This window comes from Natrix helvetica (assembly GCF_964273705.1).
Source record: "Natrix helvetica genome assembly, chromosome: 7".
In the NCBI taxonomy this organism is placed as follows: Eukaryota; Metazoa; Chordata; class Lepidosauria; order Squamata; family Natricidae; genus Natrix; species Natrix helvetica.
The window spans coordinates 29,057,454-29,077,025 of NC_138558.1; the positions used below are offsets into that span (position 1 = coordinate 29,057,454).

General features: G+C 36.8%; 1 long non-coding RNA gene across 2 annotated transcripts; it reads left to right on the top strand.

The window, feature by feature from the left end:
• Positions 1–551: 551 nt before the first annotated feature.
• On the top strand, positions 552–16,151 carry LOC309395649. Of its 2 annotated transcripts, none has more exons than XR_014175959.1 (3): positions 552–695; positions 10,034–10,267; positions 15,992–16,151. It is a non-coding gene; the product is annotated as an uncharacterized lncRNA (long non-coding RNA). The 2 variants fall into 2 exon arrangements; XR_014175960.1 differs by having other exon boundaries at positions 15,987–16,063.
• The last annotated feature ends 3,421 nt before the right edge of the window (positions 16,152–19,572 follow it).

The following is a 19,572-nucleotide window of genomic DNA, read 5'->3' on the forward strand; positions in this document are numbered from 1 at the left end:
AATACTCTTCTTCATTTTCTTTGGGGTATAAAGATTATAGCCAATGTGCTCTTTTTATTTTTATTTTGCTATGTGTTGCTTTCTTCTACAGAATTGCAAAATTGTTCAGGTACGTATGTGTTTACAAATGTCCAAATTTTGGATGAGGAGTTATGAAAAACGTTGATAATTAATTTATTTAGATAACATGAGGGCAATGGAAGGAGACACCTTTGGCAAGATAGGCAGCATACATTTTGCTAAATAAATGAAAATAAGAAAAAAATAGCTTTATAAAGGTAAGTGGTAACACCAGGTAGAGACAAATATCAATTACAACTACATTGTTTACTGACTTTCTGAAAGCTCCTTTCACAAATGGAATTAGATTTCAAAGGTTTAGACTCTTGAAATTTACAAATACCACAGAGGTTGCATCAGATAGTGTAATCTTGAAGAATTAATGTGGTTAATATGAGAACTGCAGTGATAAAGTTAATAATTAAGCCATGAACACAAAAAGCAAGCAAATAGCATGTGGAGTATCTTAAGCAGAACAAGATACGGCGTTCTACAGAATGAAATCTTCAGTGAAATCTGCTGAAAAATATAAGTGGTCATTTGAGATTTGCAAGTGGGAGAAGTGAAAATGAGTGTCAGTTTTGAAAGAAGGAAAATCTATTGAAGTCTGTTTGAAGGGTAATGTTCCCTGAAAGGTTGGCTGTTTTTGAGAATTTTAGAATCAATTATGAGGTTATCTTCACACCTATGTATACAGTTAATTAATGTGTTTATGAAAGATCTTAGTCCTCTCCTTTGTGGGACTACATATCCTATAATCTGAATGATAGAGCCTTTAGTCCCAATAATAGTGAAATCCATGCTTAAATCATAGACTGATCTGTTTCCACAAAAAAGATTCTATTATATTCCAAGAGTGGGTATTGACAGACCATAATGTTGCATACTGTAAAAATAAACATTATGCAAATACCAATTATATTTATCTCATTTTGATTAAAGTATATACTAAACTTGTTAATGTATTTATACATACTTGGCTTTCATATATGTGCTGATTTGTGTACATTAACATAATGTAGAATAATTGAAGGAAAATCAGAGTCAGATTCATAGCAGTCCACAAATTTGGTTATGATGTTATTTGCAAATATATTTCAAATAATAAAAAGGACAGTAAGAAGGTCTACATTTTCTATCTACTAGTAGACCCAATAAAACAACACAGAAATAAATAATAAAGCCACATACATTATAAAATTATTAATAATTATTAATATTAATAATCATGTGTTTTGTTAAGCTTACTAGAAGGACTAATAGTGGGACCAAATGTGTGTTAGCCTTTTATATAAAGCCTATACAGTAACAGTTTTATAATAAATATTTCTTTCTTTATCTCCTATGGGCTTCCTTGAATTAGGAAATGTGGTGCAAATGTTTTGCTAGCAACTGTTCTTTTAAATTTAAAATGCTTTTGAAAATATAATACTCTGCAACTATCTTAAGATCCATTAATTACGATGGCACAATTGGAAATCTGCTAATGTTAAATCTGCTAACCTTGCTAATGTCTATTCACTATCTATTATTTTTCATAACCTTTGACATTATCTTACTTCTGTAATCTTATTGATTATTTTGCCAAATGGATCATATATCAGTAATTCCAAAATTTATGACCGAAAGGCTAATCCAACATAGCTGTATTTAAAGATTTAAAATGATTATTTATTATACAGAGAAATAGCATGACTACATGTGATAATTAGAGGCATTGTGCAAAATAAAACAGTGATGGAAATAATATAAACCACAAAGAAAAATTGGCAATCTTCTGTAAGCTAAATAATTATAAAGGTGTGTTGTTTTGTGTCTGTCTCTGTGGGTGTGGGTATGTTTGTGTGCATACCCCCTAACTGGAAGTTTGGCAGAGAACATTAGTCTTATCTTAATTTTTAAAAACAATTTAGTCCAAATATTCCAAAAATCTATATAAATATTACCATGTACAGTTATTGATTACCTATTTTTGCCATATATATCATGTATTTGTTGTCATATAACAGATGATGTAACATGACATTTTAGAAGCCAGATTTTGCTGATCCAAGTTTTGGAATTCTTTTGCGCTGAGACCAGTTTAAATAATCTCAGAGATTATTTGTAAATTGAATGCTCAAATGATATAACTGCAGCTTTTCTTCCTTCCTGAAACCTTGCATATGTCTGGTTGCCCTATGATATCTTTCAAAATATACTTAAATTTACTTATTTGTTAAACAAATTTATATGGCCACCCAACTCACATAGGGTGACTCCAAGTGGCTTATAGCATTAAAATTTCACAATGTAAGAACGCATAAATCTCCCATGGGTGCCACCCGTACTTTCCTAACGACAATGATGGAGAAGACAAAAATATTCAGGAATTTATTTTCTGGTAGGAAGAATTTGAAAGGTATTGTGTGAAAGATAGTAATTTAACATTTTCTGATTTGGAAGAAAAGACCCTTATTTGCTGATTCCATTTTACATTGAGTGTGGGGTCCATAATCACCCAAAATTAAATATCATAAAAGAATAGTCTGTCATTCTTGTCTTTTTATTTTCTCCAATTCAGTTATGTCTGATTCTCTAAGACTGCCTGGACAAGTCCCTGAAGTTTTCTTGGTAACCTTAACAAAATTTACCCTTGAATCATGGTAATTAGGTTTTAACGAAGTACACTAGCAGTCATTGAAGTTGGATTCAAGCAGCAAAACCTGAGCTTATATTCTGCCATTCCTTTTCCAGTTTTGAGCACCAATTTTTAATAACATAACGGAGATCAGTTCTTAGAAATATGTTACAGAAATATGCAAAGTCTAACATCTAGTTGACTACAGCTTACCAAACACCTGGTGTGCCACGGAAGAAGGCATGGGAAAAACCAGAAGAAAATGAGATTAGAAATCTCACAAAAAACAGGAAAAAGAGATAGTTTAGAGAGATCACAGAGGAAATAATTAACTCTCAACTTACTTCCAGTTGCTCCTATGTGCGTATGAACTGCTGAATGGATGCTCACCTTCATGTATTTTCTCCTTTTTTCTTCAAAAAGTAAACTGTGTTTTTCATTCACACATTTATTGGTTTGTTTCATTTGGACATTATAGAAAAGTTGCAGATGACAACAGCTTGGCCTGGCCTTAGTGCAGGGCAGGGGTGGATTCCAGCAGTCACTACTGCCACTTGATGCGTACTGCACGCGCATGTATAGTGCAATAAAAATTCTGTGCGCATGCACAGAAGCAAAAAACAAGATGGCGGCACCTATGGGGCCACCTGGAGAATCAATTCAGGGGTGTGGCAGGCCTTGGTCGCTGCCGGTTCCAGCAACCCAGGCCGCCAAGCCACTACCGGTTCGGCCGAACCGATCGAACCGGTAGTAACCCACCATTGGTGGAGGGGTCTCCAAACCTGGCAACTTTAAGACTTATGGATTTCTATTCCCAGAATTCTGGCTGAGGAATTCTGGGAGTTGAAGTCACCAAGTTTTAAATCTTGCCTTAATTAAAATCTCTTATGAAATATTTCACTAATTTTGTTCCAAATGAAAGGAATCTTAATGTCCAAGTGGTATATAGTGAACTATGCTAAAGTTTTGGCTAAAGCACTTTTCAAATTACTATTTGGGACAAATAAGAATGCATGTTTATATGTGAGTGTTTTTAAGATATCTCTTTAGACATCTCATTTAGGACTTGTAAATCTTGCAGCCTATAAACAGAAAAGATAGATGATGCAAAATGCCAGCTACTACTGAAAGAACAGCATTAATATGCTAATAGTCACTTCAGAAAAGTGAAGCCCTGCCAAAAAAAATGGAGGTTAAAAAGAATCCCTTTAAAAAAATATCTCTGAAGACATGATGAAGGAGAGACTGTAGAATGAATGCCAATTATCATTGTGGCTTTAAAACTGTATTTATCTTAGGAAATCCCACCGAGGTAACTGATTCATTTCATCATTTCCAACCCAGTGGAATATCGAAAGAAGTTGTTTAAAAGGGCTTAGGATTCTATTTTTCTATCTCTCCGAATGACTGTTTGAAGGATAATTGGAGGATAATTCTCCAAAACCTAAACACATCAGTTTCAAATTTGGAGTGATGGGAAAAGCTAATGAAAGAAAGATAGATTTTTTAAAATGGACCAGATCTGGCCAGAAGCTGTGGAGAACAGCTTTTCATAAAAGCAATCTCACAATGCCTTGAATACTGCACTTCGATATTCGCGCCTCCTAATTTTCTTCAATCTTGATCACATGATCCAGAGTGAAATGTATGTGCAGCCCATCTCCTGTACCTTTTGATAGATAGATACCTAGAAGCACACACAGAGAGAATTCAAATAATTTAACAACTGGTTCTCTGCCTTAATGGCCAGTTGGTTAGGTGTGGCTCAGTGGTCATGTGACTGGGTGGACGTGGCAAACTCAACATCACTCACGTTGATGGGCACTTCACCTTAGCTGTTACAATGTAATAAGGGTTAACCGGAGAGGCAATTTCTCTAAGCAGGACAAGAAAGATGAGGCTAGAAACAACACCTGAAAGTTTCCTTCCTGCCTTCCTTACAGGATTAGCCCTGTAAAGTGGAAAAAAACAAAATGAGATTTCTTCCAACAACTGGTTCTCTGAACTGCATAGAAAGTTAACAACCGGTTCTCCCAAATAGGTGCAAACTGGCTGAATCCCACCACTGCTGTGGTGGGTTCCTACCGGTTCAGACCGGTTCGACCAAACTGGTAGTGGTTTGGCAGCCTGGGTCACTGGAACCAGCAGCAGCCCAAGCCTGCCATGACCCTGAACCAGTTCTCCTATGGCGGCACCACCTTAATGTTTGGTTCTGCACATGCGCAGAACAATTTTCATTGCACAAATTTAATTTTTGTTCATTTTTTAATGTTTTCCACATGTGCAGACCTATTTATGATGTGCGTTCGAGCGAGCATGTGCACGCAAAAATGTTGCTGGTATTACCGGCAGTAATACCAGCAGCAACCCACCCCTTTACCACTGGATGCATCACAAAAGCAGAAGCGCTCACCGAAGAAAATATAGAGATTTCTATGGCTACTGTTGGTAAAGGGATGGGGAAAAATTCCAGAAAACAAATTTTGCAGGCCTTGCTCTCATCGTTCTGATTCAGAGCTGATCATCTCAGAAGAAATATCCAAACAGAAGTCTTTACCCTCTTCTGTGTTTTGGAAATGCTACTAAAACATCTTAACCCCCTTTTAAAAAGAGAGAAAGGATTAAAAAAAAAAACCTGAACTATGAATTGTTCATACAATTTACCCTTTCCAATCTGTGCAGTCTGATGACACAATCATGGATGAAATTGGATGATTACTTGAATGTAAGCAATAATGTGTTGCCAACATTGTGAAGGGAAACTCTTATAATAAGCCTTTCAAGTTTATAGTGTCTGCTTTCAGACTACCAGGTAGTAAAAGAAGAATCAAAACAAACAAAGGCACTCAGAACAGTAACTCAGACTTATAATTATAATGGAGATAATAGAAATGACTCTTCTTAGAAATGACTGCTGTAGATGCTTTCCCAAATTGGCATCCCAATTGCCCAAATTCAGCAGTCATAATTATATTAGCCTTTATTTGAGGCTCCTGAGAATTTACGGAATCTATGAGTGTTTACTGCTATCAAGATTACTGTCTTCACACAGTGAACTGTTTTCAAAGTTTTTAAACTGCTTCTCTAGTTTAATAAGGATAAGCAGCTAGGTAGAATATGTATTTTGCATTCATAGTCATAAGCTCTGAATTATTTTACAATCTATAGCAGGCTATAATTCTATATCTTTCATCACAAATATATATAGCTACTTAAAATGTAAAATAGATGATCTTTCACTAATCTGATGCCTTCTAGATATGGTGGACTATATATGATGGACTACAACTCACATTTCCTAATCCTGAAGAACCGTAGGAGTTGGGTAACTTATTGCAACAAGAATAGAAGGCACCATATAATTATTCATTGTGTGGTTGTGAAATAGATGTACAATGACAAGTCATCCTTAAACAGAGTGAATTGTATCTACAAATTTAAACATTCTTGCTGTAATTGATGTGAATGAGATGAATTGTGTCCAACCTTCCAGAGCTCTCAGCACATAATGAAAAGAAAGCCAAACTGAACACAACCAAGGATACTTAGTGCAGTTTCCCATGCTTGCAATTCAGTGATTTCCTTTTGAGTGAAGCAGATGATTAAATGCTGCATGTTGTACAATTGCCTGAAGATATGAAGGTTTGCCTAAATAACAGTGGATGCATAACAGGGCTTCCTAATAAATTGTTCTAGCAATTCACTGCTAAAAAAACTTAACGATAGGAAACACAGTTGTATTTGCTAAGCATGGAGGTGGTATGTGGAGGAGGTGTGAGAAATTAAAATGCAGGACAAACATTATTCATTTGTCCTCTCGTTCATAACTCTCTCTCTCGAGAAATTCTGGTATTAAAATATGAATGATACACAAATATTATTTTGATCCATAGTAATGTACATTAAGAATAAAATATTAATACTGACAATATATCTACTATTAGGCGGTAGATTCCAGAGAATTTTTATTTGAAAAAATAAATAAATAAATACAAGAATGAAAATGAATAAATTAACGGTGAATCATTATAAATTACATATCTTTGCAGAAGAGTACATTATTTCTATAAACTCAGGGCCTGTGCACATTTATGTTTTCCATGTGTTTTGTAACATCCTAGTACAATAAATGTTCTTTTAAAAGAGAATATAAGCTATAAAACTAGACACATCTAGTATTTACTATGCCTTTGCTAATCTAATTTTTCCTATAGGGTTTTCTGCTATTTCTATCTACTCTAATGCCAATATGTTAAATGTCAAATCTTTCTAAATTTTTGTAATACTAGCTTGTTTTGCCCCTAATAATAATAATGCACATCTTCTTTATCATACCACTGAGAATTTTGCTCTTTGAAAATATTTAATGAAGCTAATGAGACTTTTGCTTCACTTCCTGTCTAGTGTTTATTTCTTTTTATTTCTGCAAATACTTCTTAGGTTGCACTTTTCCAAAAATCCACTCATGTGAAGTGGATTACTGCAGTCAAGCCTGGAGACTGCCAATGCAGTCTTACAATTTTAAGATTATTTAGAGTAGTCTCAGAAAAGGATATGCTTGGCATATCAAGCAAAGCAGATAAAAGAGAAACCAGAGAATGCTTTGAGTTCAGAAACACTACTAAATCACATACCTAATCCTTGGGAAAGAAGGTAATCTCATTCAGAATATGCATATCTACCATCTACCATGCCAGTTCCTGACAAAGAGCACCTCTACATTTCCTGGATTTGGTTTCTTTTTTATTATCTGATCATCTAGCCCAGAGGTGTCAAACTCAATTTCATTGAGGGCTGCATCAGGGTTGTGTTTGACCCTGGAGGGCTGGCGGGGGGACATGGCCATGGTGGCAGCCAAGTGCTAAGGAAGACTTCCCCGAGACCCTACCTCACTCTCATTATAATCTCCTTGCTTGCTTGCCTGCTTGCTTCCTTCCTTTTCTTTTTCTTTCCCTCATCCTTTCTTCTTCCTTGTTCTCTTTCCTTATTTTTCCTTCCTTGCAATCTTTCCTTCTTTTTCTTTGTCTTTCCTCTTTTCCTTTCCCCTTTCCTGTCCCTTCTTGCATGCTCAAATGCAAAATGGGAAACATTTCTCCTTTCCTTTTGTTTTTAGTTTGTTTTGCTAGCCCTCTGCCAGCGAAAACGGAGCCCGGTGGTTTTCATTGGCAGAGGCACTGCAGGCTGGTCCATTGCTATTTACAGGCCCCGTGGGCTAGATCTCAGCACCCTACAGGCCGGATGCGGCCCATAGGCCTTGAGTTTGACACCTCTGATCTAGCCCATTAGTGGCGATAGGTAGCCCTCCAGAGAACCCATACCATTTCTTAAGGATGAAATAGATCTGAGAGACAATGGCACACTTTCCCCCCAACTACAAAACTCATGATGAAATGAGAGGATGGACGTAAAATAAAAGACATATTCACATACAGACCTCCAGTCTGTAACATTGTGCTAATTGTCATCATGAGAACCAGTTAAAGTGGAGATTTTAAATAAGAAACAAATAGTTCAAAGAGATTTTGCTAGATCATGAATTTCTCCAGATACTTCATCCTGCATAGTATATCCTTCAGCTATCCGCAAGATAGTTGTACACTGTTGTACTATTCCAGTCTCCAATTAAAGAGATTGTCTACTGAGTTTATTATTATTTTTCCTTACAATGCAATTTATTAGTGTGCACATATGCAAGAAATACTTTTATTACTGAATTGAAAAAAATGTATCCTTTATTGCTTCAATAGGTTGTTAAGTTTGTTTCCCCCCCCCCAAACAAAGTATTCAAGTTGATGAAATGACTTAGGCAGAACATATGTCAGTTGATGACCTAAAGATAGCCTTATTTACTTCTGATGCATCCAGTGTGAGAATAGTTTCTTAGCTCCAGCCCAGGGTGATATGTGAAGATTTTGACATAACCGTTTGTAAAATTGAATGTTGTGTCATAAATATGAAATCTGACACACGGTCTCAAATTAGGAAGAAGTGAAGCAGATTATGGTCACTTCTCTATTTTACTTAAATAATTGATTAACAGTCTGAGGTCATAGAGTTAAATACTGCAACTGTATGCTTTCAAAGGTTGGATGGTTTTATGGTGCCATTTTGAATTGCACAATTTAACTCTAGTGAGTTATGGTTTATTTGTTATGTTGCAAATTATGATTCTCTGGGGCCAAGAGGAATTTTATTATAGAAAGGGAAAAAAAAGTTCCTCTTTTTTTAAATGGTGTAATGCTAGCAATATTGCAACGGATAGCACCAAGGTTTATTAATTCTTGGTAACATTTCTAATTTATTACATTTTTGTGCTGCTCCTTTTTTCTAAAGACACCTTTTCCAGTTTCCTATTAAATCCTAATATGAAATGTTAGTTTAAAAAAAAATTAATGATAGAAATAAGAAAGATTGGGAAAGGAATACAAAAGTCAAAAGGATGCTCATGACGTGCACTAAAATCCACAGTGCATGTAAAAAAAAACATTTGGAGTTTGATCAATAGTCATTACAGCCATCTTGACTTTTAATGTTATGCCCCTGTTTAAAAACGTATTTAAAATTTTAAAAAATTATTTCCTTGTCACAGTAGCAATTAAGTTCCAATAAAAGTCCTGAATCTTAGTACTCATGGCCTTATTTTCACAAATTTCATAGCAATATCTGATTCATCAGCTTCTTCTATATTGTGTTTTCCAAAAGCAAATAGTTGCTCCTTCCCTAAGCATACCAGGAGGAGTGAAGCTACTGCACGGATCGCTATCGCTGAAGAATGAAGGTCAATGTCTTAATTCTTCAAAAAAAAATTGTAAGGAAATTCTTTGGTGCTTTTATGCCAATTTCATTTGTTCAAAACCTGAATAAAAAAAATCAGTGTCAAAGCTAATATATATATACCCAGTTCCAGGACCCATAAGCTCCAAAATTATAGCTACATGATCTTAGTAAGGTTAAACTGAAGCTTAATCTTTCTTGCCAGATCCAGGCTAGGTCATAACCAGGACCAGAGATATTAGTGTTCCAAGCTTTCAGACTTGTGCTGGTGCCCATCCTCAGGGAACCTCTCTCTAGCAGAAAGTGTGCTTTGGACTATTATATGTGTCATATTTATATGTTGCCTGGTTGTGTGTGGCTTTTTAGTTGTTGTTTGGGAGGTTGCTGTTTCCTTGTTCTACCAAGCCCTTGCCTCCTACCGCTAAGCACTTGATAAGCTGGTGGTAAGTCAACACCGACAAGGGACCTATTTCCCAGACTGTAATAATTTCCCTGGCTATTTTTGTACCTGCTCATCCAACAATCTCACTAGCTCCAAAATTGAATGTATATCTTTGTTCATTAATCTTTCTTTTTTAGACCTCCACAGCCTCCAGACACTGGGACTGAGTATTGACAGCTTCACTTGGGTAGCTGGGGACAAAGATATGCAACTGAGTATCATAAGAATACTGATGACATTGTACCCCATGCTGATGGATGACTTATCCCAGTGGTTTTATATAGTTGTTAAGAACTAAGGGTAATCCAGTTGCCAATATCAATTAATAACAGACCTGGAGAAAGAAGTGCTACCACAACACAGTGCCCAAGGTATGTCTAAAGCTTTCTTGATATAGTATCCCTCCTGAAATCTGACCACAAATAATGCAACCTCAAAAAATCTTTAATGGTGTCATCCAACTACCTTTTCTTCAGCTTTCCTCAAGGATGAAAATTGCTAGCTTTCTGGTGTCCAGTGATAATTTCTGAAGGAAAAAGAAGATCTCTGTCATGAGGAAGAAGTAGGTCACCACCTTTTTCTCATAGACACTTGGATTTGCTGCTAGTGGTTTTTAGATGTACTGAATCTCTGGGTTTCTTATTTTACTTTGCTTGTCTGTGACACGCTGTAAGTCTATCCTCTGAAAACCCTGTTCACAACCATAGTCTTCACATTTTTCGTCTCAGAATTCTCTAATGCTGGCCCATTTTATGTTCCTCCTCCTGAATGTTATAGTGTGCTTCATACTTATATGGCTGTTCTAGATGTATTGTTCAGTTCCTGACATTCAGGCAATGTGACTTTGACAGTGCTGACTGCAGAAAACCAATGAGCAATAGGATTAATGAACTGTCACTGCAGCAGCACTTAAATATGAAGGTAAATGTCACCATGCTTCCCTCTTTCCTACACTGAACTTTTCAGGACTCTTCATCATCATTGTCTGTTGTAAATAGCACATTTAGAACTCACTTTGAGTATTATAAACAAAGAAATTAATTCTGGGAAAATAATGAATCTGGGTTTGCTGGGGTTATTACAATCTCATCGCCTGTAAAAATGTTTCGCCTACAGTAAATTGAAGAAAAATTCTCTAACTATTTCTTATAAGTTGTACTCTTGGTGATAATAAAACAATCTAAAGAAAAACAAGAGTAATTTTCCTCCCAATTTGGGAGATGATGTGTAGAAAGGCTGTTGAGTGTTGCTAACCTAGCTATGATTTTTACATCTTCTTCATTTTAGGTCCTAATGTTAGCTCTGCTCAGTCATTAGTACAAGCAAGCAATTCATTTTACCGGACTTACAAGGACATGGAATGGTTTTTTTGAATTCAAGTTCAGATATCGAACTTGTTGATATTTTCTTTAATAGCATGATTTCTTATCCACCTCGTCCTCTGACATTATTCAGCCTGAATAGCATTTATTTTATTTTTATTTTTATTTATTTTTACTATTAATCTTTTTTATGAATTAAAACAATAGCTTTTCCTAAAACCAGAAGTCAATACTGGAGACTAATTGAGTGCTGGGCTATTGGAAACCACACAGAAAGTCATGAAATAGCTTTACTTCTTTTCTACAGATTAAGTACAGTAAATATAGCCCTAAATATAGTACTTGTGAACATATAAGTTTTGATTTTGTTTGTCTTAATTATGAATGTGTCAAAGTGAAAAATCTTCATCAGAAATATTGATTTCCCCTCCCTTCATTGTTAGTGTTGGATGTTAGTTTTGCTGTTTTGCCTTTTATTCTTGTTGATAAAAGAAAATATATAGGTTTTAAAAAAAGAAATATTGAGTGCAATGAACTATCTGTATTGGAAAATATTAAATAATTATGTTACAATATAATTAGACTCTTGTGTTCAGCCCTCTGCAGACAAAATAATGATTTAGTCAAAGTTTTTTTCTTACATTCTATAGACATTTGTTTCATTCATGCTCCAATAAAGTATTACATGTAGGCAAAATAGATTGAAATGGGATTGACTCTGAAATGCTTTAATGGTGGTTGCCCAGAAAAGCATTCTTTAACAGAGAAGTGATAGTTACACAATTTTAGTCACCCTATGCTGATTTAATGATTTTTTTTCTGAAGGAGAACCTACATTAAAAACTCCACAGAAGAATTGGAAAAGGCAGGTCATATTTGTCATTTGGTTTACTTATACTCAATTGATAGAAAGATTCAAATGTTGTTTTTCTGAATAAGAAAAACTGATTTTGAATGGGATCTATGTACTAGCAATGAGCATGTTATTGCTATAAAGCTACATGTAGATTGCTATTGCTACTACACCTTTAGTGAATATGAATATGGAAAATGAATATGTTAAAGACTACGAAAACATTGGATACAACATAATACATGTGCAATGAGAGAGTATGTAGAGCAAAGTTTTCAAAATTTCCTGAACTACAATTTGAAAGGGATTTTTTATAAGATGGTGTACTGTTGGCCATTAATAGCTGATAAATTGTCAAATATGTACATGGCTGTGTCAAATATATGTTGGAAATAGCAATAGCACTTAGACTTATATACCACTTCATAGTGCTTTTACAGCCCCCTCTAAGCGGTTTACAGAGTGAGCATATCACCTGCAACAATCTGGGTCCTCATTTTATCCACCTCGGAAGAACAGAAGGCTGAGTCAACCTTAAGCCAGTGAGATTTGAACAGCCAAACTGCAGCTAGCAGTCAGCTGAAGTAGCCTGCAGTACTGCACTCTAACCACTGTGCCACCTTGGCTCTTGTAACCAGTCTGAAAGTAATTTTAATAATCTCTGATGGACTTGCAAGAAAGCTAAGAAATATTGGGGCCAGGTTTGTAGTTTCATACAGAGAATTGTTAAAATAAACGTACAATTGAAACTACAGATTTTTTCCTAGGTAGGATGGACGAAAAGTTTTTTTAAAAAACCCATGGCACTTTGTTTTTATATATATGGTAATAGCAGTGAGACTTTTATATATACAGAGATGCAACAACTCACAAATTCCCACAATGGAATAATGAATGGTGAAGTTAATTGAATTGGCAGAGATGGTGAAATTTACTGCTTTAATTAAAGAAAAAAATTCGTCTAGATTTATTTCTACTTGAAAACTACTTTGAGACAGTTTCCTTTTTTCCCTTGCTACTATACCTTTAGTGAATGGGAAATGACTATGTTAAAGACTATAAAAGACTATAAAAACATTGGATACAGCATAATACTTGTGCAATGATTTTGCTTTTCCTTGGCCTTGTTTTTTTCTTTAAACTTTTTTTTTCTGTATTTTATAAAAACTTAAATAATTTTTTTTAAACAAATGTGGACTACAACATTATTTGCATTTGTGACACAAATTTGTAGATGATACACAAGCTGGATGAAACTGCTCAATCTTTGGAAGATAGATTCAAAATTCAGAAGAATCTTGACAGACTTGAACAACAAGACGCAGTTCAGTGGTGAGAAAGTAAGGTCCTGCACTAAAGGCATTGCTACAGAATAGGCAATACCTGGCTTAACACTATTAACTATTAAGTATCCTAGGGGACCATCAGTTACATATGAGCCATCAGCGTGCTGCAGCTGCCAAAAAAGCCAATGTAGCCCTGGGCTGTATCAACTGCCAAGCCTGAATTTGATTGGGCTGTGGGATTGTTCGACATCTGGGTTGTGTTAACATGAATTCAGTTTGACACAGTGGGAAACGGAACAGGGGAGGTCTGAGGATGGAGTCTTCAGCCAAAACAACATGGTTGGTTGATGAGTCAGCCACATTTCAACAGCTCGCCGAAGGAGGAGGAGTGAAGTCACCAAGCAACTAGCTCTCATCCCAATTGGACAATGTGACATATTGTTTTGGAAAAATAAGAAACCATTATTTATATTGGGTAGAAAAGCCCAGGAACTTTAGTACTGGATTTTTACCAGTTTGGGGCAAGATGGTGTGTCTAAATTAATTTGTTCTTTGAGGGAAAAAAAATACCTCGGAGTTTGATTTGTGAGGGATGCATTACTTGAACCTGTCATTAACATCAAGATCATGAGAAGTGATAATACCACTCTACTGAGGCCATACTTGGAATACTGTGTACAATTCTGATCACTACAATACACAAAAATTGCTGAGACCCTCGAACTGGGATGGCGAACCTATGGCACGCGTGCCACAGGTGGCACACGTGGCCATTTTTCAGGACACGTGAGGCGTTGCCCTGTCAGCTGGCCAGCACGAATGCGCGAGCTGGGCTGCTAACTTCAGCCTTGTTTAAGGCCGTTTTTTGTCCTCCTGAGGCTTTAAGGAAGCCTCCGGAGTGTGAAAAACTGGCCCTACGGGCAAACCATAAGTTCAGGAACGAACTTCTGGTTTGTCCGTAGGGCCTGTTTTTGCTCTTCGGAGCCTTCAGGGAAGCCTCCTGAAGGCTCCGGAGATTAAAAAGTGGCCCTACAGACAAACGAGAAGTCACCATTCCTGAACTTCCAGGTTCCCCTTAGGTCCATTTTTCGCCATCCGGAGGGGAGGATGGGGATGGCTGTTTTCGCCCTCTGGAGCCTGGGGAGCCTGGGGAAAGTGAAAAAACCGCACCAAAAGCGGGGGAGGGTGGTGTTTCGTGTGCATAGCATTATGGGTGTTGGCACACCTACACACAACCCCTCTGTGCTCCCCCCGCTTTTGGCATGGGAGCCAGAAAAGTTTCACCATCACTGGCCTAGGAAGTCCACAGAGAGAGCAAGAAAGATAATAAAGGGTCTGGAGGTCAAATCGTACGATGAATGGTTGAAGGAGCTAACCTATGGAACAGAAGGATTGGGGGCACATGATAAACTGTATTTCAATACTTGAGGTTGTCACAGAGAAGATGGACTCATTTTCCAAAGCTCCAGAATAGAGGACAAGAAAATAATGAGCGGAAGCTTGTTAAAGAGAGATCAAAACCTAGAAATAAGGAAAAAACGTCTGAGTGTGAAAGCAATTTATCAATGTAGTTGTGGGTGCATCATCACTGGATGTTTTCAAAAATAAACAACTAATTTACCAGGATGGTATAAGGCCTCCTGCCTTGAGCAGAGTGTGGGACTAGAAGATCTCCTAGGTCCTTTCCAGTCGTATGATTCTACGTTCTAAAACCACAATCATCCTGATAAGCTTAAAAATACTATGATACTTCTATCTCAAAAGTGCTCCTGGTTACTGTGCTCATACTGAATTTTTGTCAGTTTGATAAGTGTGGTTAGCCTTTTATAAGCTGTAAAAAATGTTAATTGATTTCATAAATGCCTTAAACAGCTTTATACAATTCAAAAGCTGGACATCATTAATTGATAAGAAATTGAGTTTACTGAATAGGTCTTTATAAATCTGCAAATCAAGACAAACTTGGTTATCAACTTTGTGCTTCTTAGCTGAGTGTTTGAATCCTGCTCCTTTGCTACACCTATAGCATCACTGCAGCTTTAGGCTGAGTGGGAGCAGCAATATTGTTTTCTAGTGATGGAGAAGGAACTCTCAAAGAAGAATAAATGATTGCATACCCTCTCTTTGCAACTTTGCAGTGATTCATCCTCCACAGAAAGCTTTTCCACCAACCATCCATATCACTAGTGGCACTGCTATTGATGCTGGGGCATTTGATTTGCTGTCCTCTTTGGATTTTTCTTCTGATGTAGGTAGCAGAAGAATTGCCACTCGCTGCACTATTACATTAAAACATTGAGCTTGAAAACTAAGCACTCCCATTTATTTTTTGATGCCCTCATGGCTGTGTATGGCCTTTGTGTATAACCAGTCTCCTAAATATTCAGAGGCAAAGCACATAGAAATAGACTTGGCTGCTGAATGACTGCCAGATTTTCAATAACATGAAACAGCTGGATATAATAGATGAGATTGGTCACTTGAATATTCTGGGCTGATCTAATTTACATTTACAATTCATTTGAAGAATAGCAATAATTTAGCAACTTGCCTAGTCTGGGAGGGAGGGTCAGAGGAGCAGATAGGAATAAGCTCATTTATTCAACATGTTGCACTTTTATTTGTTGAGGTAAGAAGCGGTGAAGATATTTCCTTCTCTACCTTCCCATGGACTGCAAGGTGATCAAACAGGTCAACCCTATAGGAGATCAACCCTGACTGCTCTTTAGAAGGCCAGATTCTGAAGATGAAACTCAAATACTTTGGCCACCTAATGAGAAGGAAGGACTCACTGGAGAAGCTTAAATGGACTCCAGGGGATGGTAGAGGACAGGAAGGCCTGGGGGAATGTTGTCCATGGAATCGTGATGGGTCGGACACAACTTTGCAACTAACAACAACAAATACATCATTATTATTTGACAATGAATATTCTATGTTTCTTATATTCAGAAGGTACAATCTTAGGATTGGGAGAGGGAGTTGGTTTGAGAAGAATGAAAGATTTTAAAATGTGGGAAATCATTATGTGCAATATGCTGTTTTGGTTTATATGTTTTGCAAATAATTTTCCATTATAATCTATGCATTTCAAATTCCCCTCCTTAGATCCAGCCTGTCAGGGCCTTCTATTATCCCAACATTATTTTGTGTGACATCTTTCGATAGCAAAATGCAGTTTTATAAATTAAGTAGTGGCAAAAAATGTTGGTGCACAGAGCTTTTCCTTAAGCCCCGGCAAAGGTTCTCTACTGTCATATTTGGGATTACGCATTTTTATTAATTAATATTAGTAATGTCTCTTATTGTTTGAAAAAAATGTAATTAATTTGCAGATTATAATGTATCTTCACAGTAAAAATAAATCAAGGATATTAGAGTTACTGGAGGATATAAAAAAATCAATCAGATACACTGACCTGTAAATTATCAAAATTTGCAACCTTAAACATGATTTGTGTGTAATGTTTTAATTATAGCATTCTAAATAAGTTTACTAGAAGAAAATATTTTTTGGAAAAAAAATAACCAATGTGATTATAAAAAAGGAAATGAAATATTTACTTGATTGGTTGTAAACTGCTTAAGTCTTTGTATTTGTTCTATCTTTCTCAATCAAAGAAGTTGCAATTTTCAACAAGCTTATAGAACCAATTAAAAAAAACAGTAAAGCTATAAGGGAAGACTTTCAATGCAGTTGGGGAAAAACCTGGCTAACTAGATTTAGTCATGCAGAATGACCCAAGAAAATAGAAGAAACTTGTTATTCCCAATTTAGTTTAGATCTATAAGAAACTCTTTCATGCTGAGTCAGGGTATTATCAACAGGGACTAGCAGTTTATCTTTTCAGATTGGAATTTTTCAACTCTACCTGATGATTCTAAGAACTGAACCCATTATTTTTGCACATAGAACATGTGCACTGCAGCTTATCACTGTTTATCACTAGCTACCCTTAGAGACACACATTTGGAAATTTATCTCCATTACATGAAATCAGTGAGATGTATGCAGTGAGCATCCTACTAAAATAATAAAACTTGCCTGGACAATACTTCTGCACATTAGGCTACCAGATGCTTATCCTGTAAAGAGATAATATTCTATCCCATTCAACAAAGAAAATGGAAAGTAAATAGAATATGGCAACTATTAATTATCCCTACGTGTAGTTTTTTTTTTCTAACAGAGTTTATGAAAGACTAAAACTGTGGAATCAATGTCAAAATACACATGCCTATGAATATATTTATTTATCTAGAGCCTTGATTTTCTGTCGAAAAGTCAGTAAACATTCCTATGTTGGTATTGATAATTTTTAAACTCTTTTAAGAATAGCTTCTTCATCAAGTATATATGTAAAAAAAAATATGCAATGTTATTTGGCATCCAAACTAACCATGGCAGTTGCCAATACTGGAAATATAAATTGATAATCCTAATTGTGACTGTGACAATGTCCCACAAATTTTACGTCTTATTGCAAGGAATTCCCTCCTTAGAAAGTTCCCTTGATACCTGTGTGAAATACATCATCTGAAGGATACGGCTGTCCAATGGCTAAATGATCTGGATCAGGGGTGTCAAACTCAAGACCTGGGGCCCGGATACAGCCCACAGGGTGTTTATATCTGACCCACGGGGTCACCCTGGAAACAGCAAAGGACCGGCCTGTAGTGCCTCTATCAGTGAAAACAGAGCTTGGGAGGGCCACGTGAAGCTCTCCTGAGCTCCGTTTTTGCTGGCAGAGTGTTCCAGGAGGCTGTCACAGCTGAAAATGGAGCTCAGTCACCTGTTTTCTCTGGCAGAGCTCTTGGGCCACCACAGGCGCCCCCAACACAAGTGACGTTGAGCTGGCCATGCCCAATCTGTCCACACCCACCCTGGCCCCCTGAGATCAAACACAATCTTGATGCGGCCCTCAATGAAATCGAGTTTGACTCTTGATCTAGATATCCGGCCAAATGATCTAGATATTTATCACTCTAGTAACTGCTCATAAATTAATTTTATTCATAATGTTATTCAACACTGATACCGTGTGTTTTTAAAATAATTCACTGCTCTGGTTCCTTATATTTTTATACACATTTTATATGTTGTTTCTGAGAATTTTATGTGCTGCCTTTTGCTACCCGTATGAAACAACAACAGCAAAAATCTGTACTTGGCATGCAGCCACAATATGGATTAAAGATTTCTATATTCTCTAATCCCCATGATTATTCACCCGTTTTATGTAAATCGCTAAATGTATCAGAATTTATTTCAATTATTATGATTTATTCGCCTAATAAAAGAGTCAGAAATGCTATGCCTTGAGACTAGAAACATTAAGAGAGCTAAAAATAAACAATGCTATTTGCAGACGCTACTCAATTCTGACCATTAAAAATAATTAAACCTTACTTTATCATGGGTTTAAGAAAGACAAAATAACTTATGCAGAGGAAGTAGATTAACCTAATACAATGATACAATGCAACAACTCAACATAGGATTTATCATCTAAATATGTTACGTTACATACAGGAGGATGCCACAGAAATTAATTAATATCTCATTCCTCATCTCATTTCAAATCATATTTCTATCATGTTTAGCAATACCAAGGTAATTATACTATTCAAAATATACTATCACTATGCTTGTTCTGTTTTGGTAGAAAAGCAATAGGACTTGTAAGCTTAACTGTTAGTTTCCTTGCAATATGGCAGCGATGCTGAACCTTTTTTTGGCTTGCGTGCCATATGTGGGGGAGCGCAGGGCAGTCGTGTATGGGCGTGCTGCACCCATAATGCAATGCATGACCCCCCAGTGTGCATGAGCGCACTACAGGCACCCCCCCCCCATTTTTACATGCTTTTTTCACCCTCTCCAGGCTCCAGAGGCTTTATAGGAGCCTGGGGAGGGTGAAAAGAGCCTCCTCTGCCCCCTCGAATGCACTCCGGAGGCGTCAGGGAAGCCTCCGGACAGTCCCTGAAGCCTTTGGAGTGCTCAAAACAACCCTCCGAGCAAACCGGAAGTCACTTCCAGTTTGCTCGGAGGATCATTTTGAGCGCTCCGAAGGCGTCAGGGAAGCTCATGAAGCCTCCGGAGGGCCTCCGGGGGGGGAGGCTCTTTTCACCCTCCCCAGGCTCCTATAAAGCCTCTGGAACCTGGGGAGGGTGAAAAATGGCTTTAAAAAAGGGTGAACTCAGCTGGCCAGCACATG